Below are 14,416 nucleotides of genomic sequence, written 5' to 3' on the forward strand. Positions count from 1 at the left end.
TGGCTTGGCGCCGGCACGATTGGCGGTGTTGTCTGTGGGATGGTGTCCCCCGCCCCCGAACGAATCTGGCTCTTCGACCAAATCATGGACCAGCCTAAGAAGGCGCTGAGGGTCATCACATCATCTTCGTCGGCCCGAGGGGGTCGATACGAAGGTAACAAGTCGTCGCAGCCCCGCAGCACCCGAACCAGTTGAACCCTATACATGATGGGTGGCATCGGATTACCGTGGAACACGGCGTTGCCCGGTTCAACGATTCTGGCCTTGGCGACATCGATCAATTCGCCGTCCACGAAGTGTAGGAGAGTGCATGGAACGTTGGCGGCGCCCTGTGAAGACATGTAGGGCGTTAGGGATGCCCAGTCAAAGGCAAGGAGATGAAGTCATCGGCCGTGGCTTAGTTATTGTGATGTTGTCGAGCTCGGCTAATGTCGAGGCACCACCAACGGTAGGCGTGCAAGTGACGGAGGGGCGACTTGCTGCCGAGGTGCCGGCCGGCGTATTCTCCCCACACCCGGGTGCATTAAGCTCCAATGCCGGTGCCGCCGTCGGAGACACCAATGCCGCCTCCGTCGGAGACACCAATGGCACCGGCGCGTTGTGCAAGTTGCTGCCCGTGAAGCTGGGAATCAGGGGTGGCCCCTGTTGGCCGCTCGCAATCCACCCCCACAGCCCCTCAAGCAAGGTAGGGATAATGGCGGTGATCGTCGCTCCCACTTGGTCTCACACTTGCTCTTCGACTATCTCAGGAATCCGCGCAACTTGTGCCTTGAGTTCTTGAACCTCGCGCTCCTGGCTTTCCGAGTTGGTATTTCGCTCCTTTCGCCCACCAGTATAGTATTTCGACCATTTTGTGGACAAGCCTTTACCGGCCACACGACCAGCTGCCGACGGCTTACTGAACTTATCCTTGTGTTTCATTACGTTCAACACCGTATTTAAAGTGGTGTCCCAAGGGCCAGACGAGGAGCTCTGAGACTACCCCGCGCTACTACTTTTAGTTTCCTACGGAAGGAACATGAACTATTTAGAAATTTGGCTTCATTAATTAGAATGCAACCATATGGAGCTAATTACGCGGGGGTGTATTCCTTACCAGAACAAGCTCGAGTGCCTTGGTCTTCGGATCCGTGGTAAGCTCCTTTGTTACCGGGTTCACCTTGTATAGGGCCCTGACTTAGTTCCTGGTCTGCTTGTCACGGTTTTATCAAAGAGGGGCGGTAGGCCTTGCTTGGCACGCTCCGTGTCCTCCTTGTTCCATATAGGTTCCGCCACTCCGTAACCGCCGGGACCGAGTTTGTGGACCCCTAAGTTCAAGTCCCACATATCTTTCCCCCACTGACTTGATTCCGCGGATGCGTTGCTCTCGCACTTGATCTTGAACTCCAGGTAGTCAGCTTCGCTGATCGAAGGATATGTCTCCTTGATCTTCTCATAACTATCACCACTTAGAATCCTTCTCTTCACCACAGCTCTCCAAGTAGCCAGGGCCGTGCTCATCTTTGTGAGGGCGGCACTGTTCACTTTATTCCCTGAGAGGCGTGTGTTTGCGAAGTCACCGGGGAAATCATTCGTGCAGCTCCGTGAAGAGGAGGTTGCGCAAATTCCCTCGGTCATGATGCCTTAGGTTCTCGGTGTTGATCGAGATGGTGCTCTAGAGAATGCACCCGAGTTGTCACGCGTACCCACTGACTAATTCTTTGGGCTCCGTTGGTTGCCCACTGGAGGACACTTTAGTAAATTCCTCCTTGAAGGTGCCGAGCACGTTCGGGCGCCGGTCCTTTCATTGCCTCTTCGGTTGGCTGCCATCTGTGCATTTACTGCCATCATCAGTGGTGGCATCCCCGGCGGCACCATCAGTGGTGTCATCCCCGACGCCACTAGGGGTTGTGTAGTTGGGACCGGTGTCTTTCGCGGCGTCCTCATAGCGGTGAGGTTCTTCCTCCATCTCCTAGGACAGCTCCTAGAATTGCTTGCCCGAACCGCCGGCCTCATCGTTGTCGGCCATGTTTGCTCTAAATAGGAAAAAGGCTACTAGAGTTATTGGTTGAGATCAGGGTAGTATCTATTCTTCAAAAAAGGTGAATAGACTTAACAAAGCAACAAAAGGAGCAGGAACACAAGGCCATCAACAGTAGGTTGCAGATGACATTAACCAACTGGTTCCATCCCAAACAACATAGGGAATTTGACCAAACTCATAATCTTGTATCTTGACATCAACTAGTTCTTGAGGGATGTGTCCAGAAAGTTGGTTGCTCTCAAGATCCAAGGTTGTGAGTTTGGTCAAATTTCCTAGGCAGTTTGGGATGGAACCTGTTAGTGTGTTGTAGCAAAGCCACAACTCCTCTAAGTTCTCAAGATAACCTAGTTGTCGAGGGATGTGTCCAGAAAGTTGGTTGATGTTAAGATACAAGATTGAGAGTTTGGTCAAATTTCCTATGCTGTTTGGGATGGAACCGGTTAGTGCACCTTCTACTTCTTGTGAAATTTTCCCAAAAAGATAATTCTACAATATACTCTAGACTGTTTGTGATGAAATCTATTACTGTGTTGTTGCTAAGCTCTGAGAGTGAGTACTCTAAATTCAACAACTAACCTACTCTCCTGAAATTTGTCCAGAAAGTTGGTTCTGGCCAAAGTCCAATTTATAAAGGTTTGTCAGATTGCCAAGGTTATTTGGGATGGGACCTGTCAGTGAATTATTTCTACAAGATAAGGACAATAAGTTGACCAAATAACCTAATTCTTGGGGAATGTGGCCAAAAAGTTGGTTATTGTCAAGGAACAAGATCTCTAAGTTGACCAAATAACCTAATTCTCGAGGAATGTCACCAAAAAGTTGGTTATTGTCGAGGAACAATTGAGAGATGTTTGTGATATTGCCTAGGTGTTTTGGGATGGAACCTGTTAGTGTGTTGTTGCTAAGGTCCAAGTCCACGTTCTCAAGGTAACCTAGTTCTTGAGGGATGTGTCCAGTTAGTGCATAAGCCTCACCCATGGTGACCACAATAAAATTCCAAGTCCCGCACTGCTCTGCTTCATCATTCATCATAGATAAAATTCATCCTGTAAATCTGTTTCTATGGAACAAGATCAAAATTTTGAACTCTTGTGTAGAAGTAAACCATGAGAATTTCTAGTTCTTTTTTATAGAAATATCTATCTAGATATCATGCTGATTAATTTTTGTTTCAGTTGAGAATCGGGCACCTTCTAGGTCAAGAAAATTGGGCATGACCTTTGCTAATTTTCTTGAACTAGGAGTGCCCCATTCTCAACTGAAACGGAAATTAATCAACATTTCAGGAGAAAGGGGTCATTTGAGCACAATCTGCTCTGTTCAGCAACCCAAAACATCTTCAGAAAAAACTGCACTCTGCACAACGATCGTGCAAAACATCTTCAGAAAAAAGCCGCATCTTGCACAATGATCGTGCAAATTATAACCGCGGCACAAAAGGCACTAGTGAAGTTTTCTCGCCAACAATTCATCAATTCAGCCAGCAAACACATGGCATATCCTAGCCGTAGTTTCTGCATATATATTTGCTAGCTAGGGAGGGAATGCAGCTTCAGATATCAAAAACTGATGAAGTTGTAGAAGTCACTGTGTAGATGCAACAGAATATAGCCCAAACAGCTAAACAATATCCACTGATCACTGATCACTATGTAGATGCACCTGTGAACGAAAACGTTCAAGGATGGGAGTGATTCCAGAACCTGAACTGGAAACCAAACCTCCTAACCAAATCATCAAACAAAAAAGAAGGAAGAGGGAAGAGGAGGCGGACCTCACCGGGGAGGCGCAAGGAGGCCCTGCGAGAGCTTAGTAGCAGCAGAGGTGGCTGGAGTTGAGGAAGACGGCGGGGACCCGAGGAATAAGACGAGGTGGATCCGGTGCTGTGCGGCTCCTCGGGTTCGCGCTCCTGCAGGGGCGAGGGAGGAGCGTGAACAACGGGCGAGAGGGAGGGAGAGCGCGGCCGGGGAGAGGAGAAGCGGGGAGGACGATCGGCTCGCGCGCGCACCTCGCAATGCCGGTGACGGTGGAGTGGGCGCGGGCGGACGACGGTGTGCTTCCTGGGGGTCGTCTGGTTAGGTGGGGCACGCACACTTCGCAATTCCGGCGGCGGTGTAGCGGGCGCGGGCGGACGGTGGCGGTGGTGCGGGCACGGGTGGACGGCGGCGTGCTCCCGCAGGGGTTGTCGGGTTAGGTGGGGCGCGTGGATCTGGTGAGGTAGGGAGAGAGGGCAGAGGGAGAGGGGACAAAGTGGGAGTGGGGGGAGGGTTAGCAATGGCGCACCTGTTAGGGGTGCGCCATAAAAATACGTACACCAATGGTGCACCTTCTAGCGGTGAGCCATAAACACCGTGATAGCAATGGCGCACCTTCTCCTGGTGCGTGATTACTAACTTTTTTTTGGATTTTTAGTTGCATGTAATAATTTTTTAGAAAATGACCATAAATTTAAAATGTTACGATATAAGTAGTTATTACTAATTTTCAAATACTTGCGTTGCAAAACATTTGTGAATTGGTAAAACATTTATGAATATGAAAAAATATCATCAAATTAGAAAAAATATTCATGAATTCAAAAAATGCCCATGAAATTTAAAAATATTCATGAGTTCAAAAAATATTAACAAATTCAATACTTTTTGTGAGTTAGAAAAATGTTCGCATTTTCAAAAAATGTTCGCAAATTTAAGAAGGAAAAGGAACACTGAAAAATAAAATACCAGAATAAACATAAATAAAAATTGGTATATCAATGGCGCACCTTCTAGGGGTGCGCCATAAACACCGTGATAGCAATGGCGCACCTTCTCCTGGTGCGCCATTACTATTTTTTTTTACCAAAATAAACATAAATAAATACAATTAAAATACCAAAAGAAAACACAAAGATGCCCAAGGTGCCTGTAAATGATGATTGCAACAAAACAAGAGGGAGAAGAACAAAAATTCCAAATCCAAGAAGAAAGTGGTCGATACTTCAACTTGGTGATGGAGAAGTTAGAAAAGGAAGGTAAGTACAGACAACATTAATCGCCACTGTTTTGAACAAAACAGGTTACTGGATAGAGGACTAGAACAGAAGAAATGCCATTTCCATATGTCGAAATACAATGGAGAAATGAAGACTACAATGGAGAAATGAAGACTACAATTTAGTTGCATGTAATAATTGAGCTTGCCACTGACGCACACACACACATGCGGCCGACACATCCTGATTCGATCTTAGCTATCTTTTCACAATCTTCTTTCCCTTCTTTTTCACAAATGGAGTTCTTCTCTTGAACGGACGTCCTTTAGGTAGGGTGGTCCTGCTTCTTCTTGTGGTGTATGGTACTTCATCGTCGTCGTCATCTTCCATCTTCGGGTCGCCGTACTTGTCAAAGTCTTGCTCATTGGCGACTCCATCCATTCCGATGATGTTCCTTTTGCCTCTCTCCTCACGATAACACGACTGGGCTTTGACGGGTCAGTAATGAAGAAGCATTTGTCCACTTGGGAAGACAGTACCCATGGCTCATTTTTCGCGGTGACGTTTGCGCCCGCGGTCTTGGATTTGGCTTCGGGTATAACCATGGTGGTGAAATACCGGTCTTCTTTTAGGACGCTCTTGGCCCATCTGACACGGAACATCGGGACCTTCTCTCTAGCATAGCTTAGCTCCCAGATCTCCTCGATCCTTCCGTAGTATCTTTCCTTGTTGTTACCGGTGTAGGATTCCGTCGTTACCCCGGAGTTCTGATAATCGCTCTTCATGTCCTTTTCCTCGGTGTAGAATGTGTAGCCATTGATATCGTACGCCTCATAGGTCATCAGGTTGTGCTCGACACCCTGTGACAAGGCGAATATGAGTTTTTCTTCCGTGGAAGAGTCCTCATGTAAAGGGTACGACAGAAGCTTGTCCTTGAACCAACGCGTGAAACATGAGTTGTGCTCTTTGATTATATCTCCGTCCATCCTCTGTTGGCCTCGGTCATTGTACGTCTTCTCAATAAAGGTTTTGTGCTCTACCACCCAAGGATCGACCACATCTATGTGTTGTAGCGCGACTAGGTTTGCTCTTTCAAAGTCGGCGAGTCGAGCCTTGAAGTCGACATGCATTTTGCAGCGTCCCTCGCGGTGACCCATCTAGCGAGCATGTCGAGGTGCCTGTTGTCGGGCAGACCAACGGGGTTCTCGATGCCTAGATAATTCGTGCAAATGGAGATGCACTCTTCGGTCAGAAAGACCTTGGCTATGCTTCCATCTGGACGTGCCCTGTTGCGAACATATGCTTTGATGACACCATTCATCCTTTCGAACGACATCATGCTGTGCAGGAACGTTGGCCCAAATTGTATGATATCCTCCACGATATGGACCAGCAGATGCACCATAACGTTGAAGAATGCGGGCGGGAAGTACATCTCAAGCTCGCATAGTATCACCACGATCTCTTCCTGTAGCATTCTGAGTTGCCTCACGCCAACCGACTTTCGAGAGATGATGTCGAAAAAGTTGCATAGGCGAAACAGCGTTTCATGGACATGCGCTTCCATGATCCCACGGATTGCAACTGGAAGTATCTATGTCATCAGCATGTGATAGTCGTGAGACTTCATCCTGCTGAACTTCTGCTTCGCTGAGTCTAGGTATCTGCTTATCTTCCCCGCATAACCGTAAGGAAGTTTTACTCCTACGAGGCAGGTGAAAAACTACTCGGTCTCCTCCTGACTTAGAGTGAAGCACGCGGGAGGGCAGTTATATTTGATCTTCTTGGCCTTTTTGCCTTTGCGACGACTTTCCATGTCCTTCACCTCATCATCATCATCATCAGGGAGTTTTGCGTGAAGCTCCTCCCTGATGCCCATTGATTGCAAGTCTGCCCTTGCTTTCGGCCCATCTTTGGTCTTCTATGGCATGTTGAGCAGGGTACCAAGCAGACTCTCACACACGTTCTTCGTGATATGCATGACATCAAGGCTGTGAGGCACACAGAGGATCTTCCAGTATGGTAAGTCCCAGAAAACAAACCTCGTTTTCCATACCTTCAGCAGCGGCTCTGGCGCCTTTCGCTTCTTTCCCGACGGTGGGCACTCTTTCCAATTTTTCAACAACTCGTCTATTTCCTCGCCGCTCCTCGCACGCGGGCGTCTTCAGGGTTCGATTTCACCATCGATCAGATCCTTGCGTTTTATCCATGAGTCATCATCGCGAAGCCACCTTTGATGTCCCATGAACACGGTTTTTGAAGACCCGGGATCTCTATCTAGCTGGCGATACGTTGTCTCATCCATGCACCTGACGCGTGCACAAAATCCATGGACCACCTACCCCGCGACATATCCGTAACCGAGATAGTCATGCACTATCATGAGCAGTGCGGCTCTCATAGGGAAATATTCTTTTGCTGCGGCGTCCCATGTATTGGCTGGCGTTTTCCATAGCGTGTCTAGCTCCTCGTTCAGCAGCCCCAAATACAGATTGATGTCGTTCCCTGGTTGTTTCGGCCCTTCAATTAGCATACTCATTTGAATGTACTTCCTCTTCATGCACAACCAGGGGGGAAGGTTGTACATCCATACAAACACAGGCCAGATGCTATGTGTGCTTCTCTGGCTACCAAACGGATTGACTCCATCGGTGCTCGCGCCCAACACGATGTTCCTTGGATCGTCCCCAAATTCTGGGTGTTCGAAGTTCAACGCTTGCCACTGGCTGCATCCTTAGGGTGACTCAGCATCTTGTCTTTTTTATTTATCTCCAGATCATTTCCATCATCTTCTTGCTTCTTCTCCTCCCTATCCGTGTGCCAATGCAGGAGCTTTGCTAGCTTAGGGTCCGCGAAATACTGCTGCAGATGAGGAGTGATTGGAAAGTACTACACCACTTTTCGAGGAGCTTTCTTCCTCTTCTTGTATCGAGTGACGCCGCACACTGGACATACGGTAGACTCCGCGTGCTCGTCCCGATAAATGATGCAATCGTTCATGCACACATGGTATTTCACGTGCGGTAAATCCAGAGGACACACGATTTTCTTTGCCTCCTCGAAACTGGTCAGGCACTTGTTCCCCTTGGGAAGATGTTCGTGCCAGAATGACATGTTCTCGTCGAAGCATGCATCGGTCATTTTGTGTTTTACCTTCATCTCTAGATCCATGAGCGTTACTTTCAAGCGGGTATCCTCGGGCCTGCATCCTTCATACAATGGAATAACCGTGTCTATCTCCAGTTGATCCATCTTGGCTTTCTCTCGGGCGGCAGCTCTTGCGTTACCTGTCTGCTTGAGAAGCAGCTCTTGAATATGAGGGTCCTGCACCGAGCCCATCGATGGTCCATCATTGTCTGCTCTGGCATCTTCATCTTCATGATCATGACCTTCGTCTTGATCTTCCTCATCATCATGTCCGGCATCTTCTACATGATGACTGTGTCTTAAATCTACTTCGTGATCATGTCTTGGAGATTTTTCATCTTCTCGCCCGCCCTCGCCGCGGTTGTCTTGCTGCCCTTCCTTATTTCTTGCCCGCCCCCCATGGACGACTTCATAATCATCTTCATCACCTTGCCACCAATAGCCATCCATGAAACCACACAAGAGCAGGTGGTCCCGCACCTGTCCGGAATCCGGGTCCATAAGGATCTTCAGCTTGCATCTTCGACACGGACATCTTATCTCCGTCTCATTCTTTTGAAGCATCTTGGCCTTTGCGGAGCTCAAAGACCTATTCACGATGCCTTCAGTCATCGTGCGGACCATGGTCTCCTGCGGGGTAGAGCAAAACGATATTTTAGAACCAAAAAAAATTGGCATGACTTTGACTAAAAATAGGACCAAAAAGAATGCATAGTGCCAATTTCTCGCCGAAATGGAAATGAATCAACATTCCTGCAAAATATTAGCAACTATCACATTTCAAATACCGGTACCTGCAAACACAAACATATGCGACACCACAAACATATGTAGATCTAGGCCATAAAAAGTGTGTATGTTGTTGGAGGGAGAAAAAAGTAGATCTAGAACATAAAGAAAGCTTTCCCCTTACTTACCTATCAAAAAAAGGAAATTTAACCAATTAATTTGGGTGAATCTATGGTGCAAATGAGGTGAGGAGGAGGAGGCAGCCGAGACCAAGCTTGGTAGAGGTGGAGAGAATGAAGTGGGGAAAGTGAGTGTGGTAGGTGGCTGCCAAAAATATCTAGCTGCTCTTAGGTTACCAATGGCGCACCTCCTAAGAATGCGCCATTGGTAACCAGGGTTACTAATGGCGCACCTGGTGTGTGGTGCGCCATTACTAGTTAAAACTAGTAATGGCGCACTATCCCCTGGCGCACCACTGGTAAGTCTGGGGAGGGGTGTGGGGCCAGGACAAAACTAGTAATGGCGCACCACGTACCAGGTGCGCCATTAGTAATATGGCCATTAATGGCGCACCTATATCTGGTGCGCCACTGCTATATAGCAGTGGCGCACCACATACATGGTGCGCCATTAATGTCCATATTAGCTATAGCCATTTTTCTAGTAGTGAATGGTCAAAGGATATGTTGAAAGGTTTCATGCTTCCTTGTCTTCAGGCACCATATTGTAGAGACTTGGTGATGTAGAGATTGCTCAAGATGTGAGTGATTTTCAATCTCATAGATTTTGATTCATCCAAGTACCTACAAGGGTTACATAGCATGCAAGGGTGCAAATATATCCAAGACATACGATCATCATCATAAGAAAAAAAATCAAGGATTAGTCAAAGGCTCATGCCTTGAATGTATCCAAATGGAGTTTCTACTCCAAGCTTGAAGCATCAATGATGTTCAATTCACCTCTCAAATGGCAAAATACTTTCTCATCAAGCGGTTTGGTGAATATATCCGCCAATTGCTTATCGGTACGAACATGCTTAAGATCAATGTCCCCTTTAGCAACATGATCTCGAATGAAATGATGACGAACTTCAATGTGCTTAGTTCGAGAATGTTGCACGGAACTATGAGCAATCTTAATAGCACTTTCACTACCACAAAGCAAGGGAACATGTTTCACATAGATCCCATAATCTTTAAGAATTTTGGTCATCCAAAGTAATTGAGCACAACATGAACTGGCGACAATGTATTCTGCTTCGGCGGTGGATAAGGATACCGAGTTTTGTTTCTTGGAGGACCAAGACACAAGAGATCTACCAAGAAATTGACAAGTACCCGAAGTGGACTTTCTATCAACCTTGTCACCGGCATAGTCCGAATCGGAGTAGCCAACAAGATCAAAAGAAGACCTCTTAGGATACCAAATGCCAAAATTTGGTGTATGTAATAGGTATCTCACTATCCTTTTCATAGCCTTAAGATGACATTCTTTGGGGGCCGCTTGATATCGTGCACACATTCATACACTTAGCATGATATCGGGATGGGAGGCACATAGATATAATAATGAACCAATCATAGAGCGATAAACCTTTTGGTCAACTGGTTTGCCATCCTTGGTCAAGTCAAGATGTCCACTAGTAGGCATGTGGGTTTTCATACCTTTGCTTTCTTGCATGTTGAACTTCTTGAATAAGTCCTTGGTGTACTTTGTTTGAGAGACAAAGGTGCCTTCCTTAGTTTGCTTGATTTGCACACCAAGAAAGAACTTGAGTTCACTCATCATAGACATCTCAAACTTCTCCAACATTAGCTTCCCAAACTTTTCACTAAAATGAGGGTTAGTCGAACCAAATATGATATCATCAACATAAATTTGGCACACAAATAATTCACCATTAACCCTTTTAGTAAAAAGAGTAGAATCAATCTTTCCAATCTCAAAGGCCTTTTTCAATAAGGAACATGATCAACATTTGTACCATGCTCTAGGAGCTTGTTTAAGACCATAAAGAGCTTTGTGAAGTTTGTAAACATGATCGGGTTTCTTAGGATTAACAAAGCCATGAGATTATTTAACATAAACTTCCTCCTCAATTTCACCCTTTAGAAAAGCACTTTTAATGTCCATTTGGTATAAGGTGATATCATGATGATTGGCATAGGCAAGTAATATGCGGATGGACTCAAGTCTAGCAACAGGGGTATATGTCTCACCATAGTCCATATCTTCGACTTAAGTGTAGCCTTGGGCGACGAGACGTGCTTTGTTGCAAACTACTTGTCCATCTTCGACTTGCTTGTTGCGAAACACCAATTTGGTACCGATGATGTTGTGGTTGTTGTCGGGCTTCTCGACCAATGTCCACACTTGGTTTCTCTCAAAGTTGTGTAGCTCTTCGTGCATGGCATTTATCCAATATGGATCTTCCAATGCTTCTTCAACCTTCATAGGTTCAATGCTAGAGATGAACGACTAATGTTCACAAAATTAGCCAAATGAGTTTTAGAGCGAGTGATTCTCCCGGTTTGGATATCATTGAAGATTTGTTCGACGGGATGGTCTCTTGAGACTCTTGCTCGAACTCGTGGGAGCTTTTGTTTGGGTCGGGGTGCATCATCTTCATCATCATCCCGTTCTTCTTCTTGGCCTTCTTAGTTATTGACGTTCTCATTCTCTTGTCGAGGTGGAGAAGGAGGTTGATGAGGTTCATCTTGGTGTACTTCCTCGTTTTCTTCATCTTGGCGTGTTCCACTTGTGGATGCTTCCATGTCAACTCTTGGTTCACCCTATCATGAGGTAGAACCTTCCACTTGGACGGACGAGGTACTCTCCTTCACCTCCGTTGGACGAATCTTGCCAATAGACAAGTCTTGGATTGCTTCTGAAGGGTCTTTGTCTCCTACATCAACTGACAATTGCTCTCGGTGAGAAGCTCGTATGCCGTCTTGCCGAGTAGCTTGCGAAGATGCAATCGATTTGTTGCATGACAAGCTCTCTCAACCGTTTCCGCCCAAAAGTGTCTTGGCGTCTTGTACTCATCAAGCATCGTTCTCTCCATCTCAATAAGAGTCCGGTTCTTCCTCTCAACAACTCCATTTTATTGAGGTGTGTATGTAGCCGAGAACTCGTGTGAATCCCTTCTTCGTCAAGAAAGGTATCCACATTTGCGTTCTTGAACTCTGTACCATTGTCGTTTCGAACCTTCTTGATCTTCACTTCAAATTGATTTTGGGCCTTCCTAGCAAAGTTCTTGAAGATCTTTTGGACCTGTGATTTATCATCAAGAAAGAACACCCACGTAAATCTTGAAAAATCATCGACTGTGACTAGACCAAATGAGTTACCACTAAGACTTTTGTAGGCATTGGGACCAAAGAGATCCATATGAAGTAGCTCAAGTGGTCTTCTCATGGTCATGATGTTCTTCACGGGATGAGTTCCTCCAACTTGTTTTACGGCTTGACAAGCACTCCACAATCTATCCTTGTCAAATATAACATCTTTTACTCCAGGGATATGATCACCTTTAATAAGCTTATCAAGATTTCGCATGCCCACATGACATAATCTTCTATGCCACAACCAACCTTTAGAAGATTTAGCAATTAAGCAAGTTCTAGGTTGAGCCTTTTTAGTGAAATCAACAAAGTAAAGATAACCTCTACGTAAACCGGTAAGACCATATTGTGGTTATTTCTATGAAACACTTGGCAATCTACTTCAGTAAATAGGACATTGAAACCAAAGTCAGCAAGTCTAGATACGGAAAGTAGATTATATCCAAGAGATTCAACGAGCATAACATTTTGTGTGGACCAATCATGTGAGATGGCTGTCGGTGTCAAAACCGACGGATCTCGGGTAGGGGGTCCCAAACTGCGCGTCTAAGATCGATGGTAACAGGAGACAGGGGACACAATGTTTACCCAGGTTCGGGCCCTCTCTATGGAGGTAATACGCTACTTCCTGCTAGATTGATCTTGATGAATATATAGGGGTATTACAAGAGTTGATCTACCACGAGATCGTGATAGCTAAACCCTAAAAGTCTAGCCTTTGACTATGATTATTATCCGAGCTGTCTACGGACCTAGCCCTCCGGTTTATATAAACACCAAGGGGATCTAGGGTTACATAAGGTCGGTTACAGAGAAAGGAATCTTCATATTTGGTCGCCAAGCTTGCCTTCCATGCCAAGAAGAGTTCCATCCGGACACGGGCAGAGTCTTCGGTCTTTGTATCTTCACGGCCCATCAGTCCAGCCCATATCCAATAGGTCGGACGCCCGAGGACCCCTTAGTCCAGGACTCCCTCAGTAGCCCCTGAACCAGGCTTCAATGATGAGGTGTGCGGCATGCAGATTGTCTTCGGCATTGCAAGGCGGGTTCCCCTTTCCAAATACTCCAAGATAGTCTTCGGATGAAACGAACGTGTCCGGATCTACAACACAAGTACCACACACACATCTGTAGAGAATATAATATTTCATGAGTCCCATCTGCTGACAACCTTTTGCAAGATGACATCACATCTATCTGGTCATTATATCGAACCGTTTTTGTCTGTCGTTCCGCGTTTCGAGATGCGGTTTCCATTGGCACGTCTTGTCAAAGCAGAGATCATGCCCCCTTATCACGGGATTCTCATGAATACGGGCGTGGGTAATCCAACCATACCATTTGCACAACCCTTGGGAATAGGCGAGTTTTAGGGCGAGTGGGGAGGCGTTCGATATTCACTCCCTTTATAAGGAGATAAGGACTCCCTTTCTTCACCCACGCCTTCTCTCTTCCTCTGCCCTTCCATTCATGAACTCCAGCGCCCAAGTTCTCATCTTCCCCCACTCGAGCAAGCACTCAACCATGTCCAGATCCAGAGGTCAAGGCAAGTGGATGGCCTCCTCCGTCAAGGAGAAGGATATTACTGAGCTTCGGGCAGCCGGGTATTTGGTGAAGGAAATCGTCCATCGTCTTCCAGCCAAGGGGCAAGTCATCCCTACACCGAAGCCCAACGAGAGGGTGGTATTCATCCCTCATTTCATCTGCGGGCTAGGGTTTCCACTCCAGCCTTTCGTCCGCGGGCTGATGTTCTATTACGGGCTAGACTTCCATGATCTAGCCCCAAACTCTTTCCTCAACATCTCGGCGTTCATTGTCGTGCATGAGGCCTTCCTCCGCATCCAACCCCACTTCGAGCTATGGCTCAAGGTCTTCAACATGAAGCCAAAGGTGGTGGATGGCCAGCACGCGGAGTGCGGAGGTGCCATGGTGAGGAAGCGAACCAATGTCTCCTGGCCAAAAGGTACTTTCATGGAGACTATCAAGGAGTGGCAGAAACTATGGTTCTACATCATAGAACCCTGCGGTGCCACCTGGGCCACGGCTGCCGAATTCAACTCCGGAGCTCCAATGCGGCTCACCTCCTGGATTGAGAAGGGCCTGAATTGGTATTTGTCAGACGAGCTGATAGCGTTGCAAACGCGCATTCAAAGCATGGCAGATAAAAACATTAAGCTCGTCGACATAATCCAAGTG

Source organism: Triticum dicoccoides, chromosome 4A (genome assembly GCF_002162155.2).
Source record: "Triticum dicoccoides isolate Atlit2015 ecotype Zavitan chromosome 4A, WEW_v2.0, whole genome shotgun sequence".
NCBI classification, from domain to species: Eukaryota; Viridiplantae; Streptophyta; class Magnoliopsida; order Poales; family Poaceae; genus Triticum; species Triticum dicoccoides.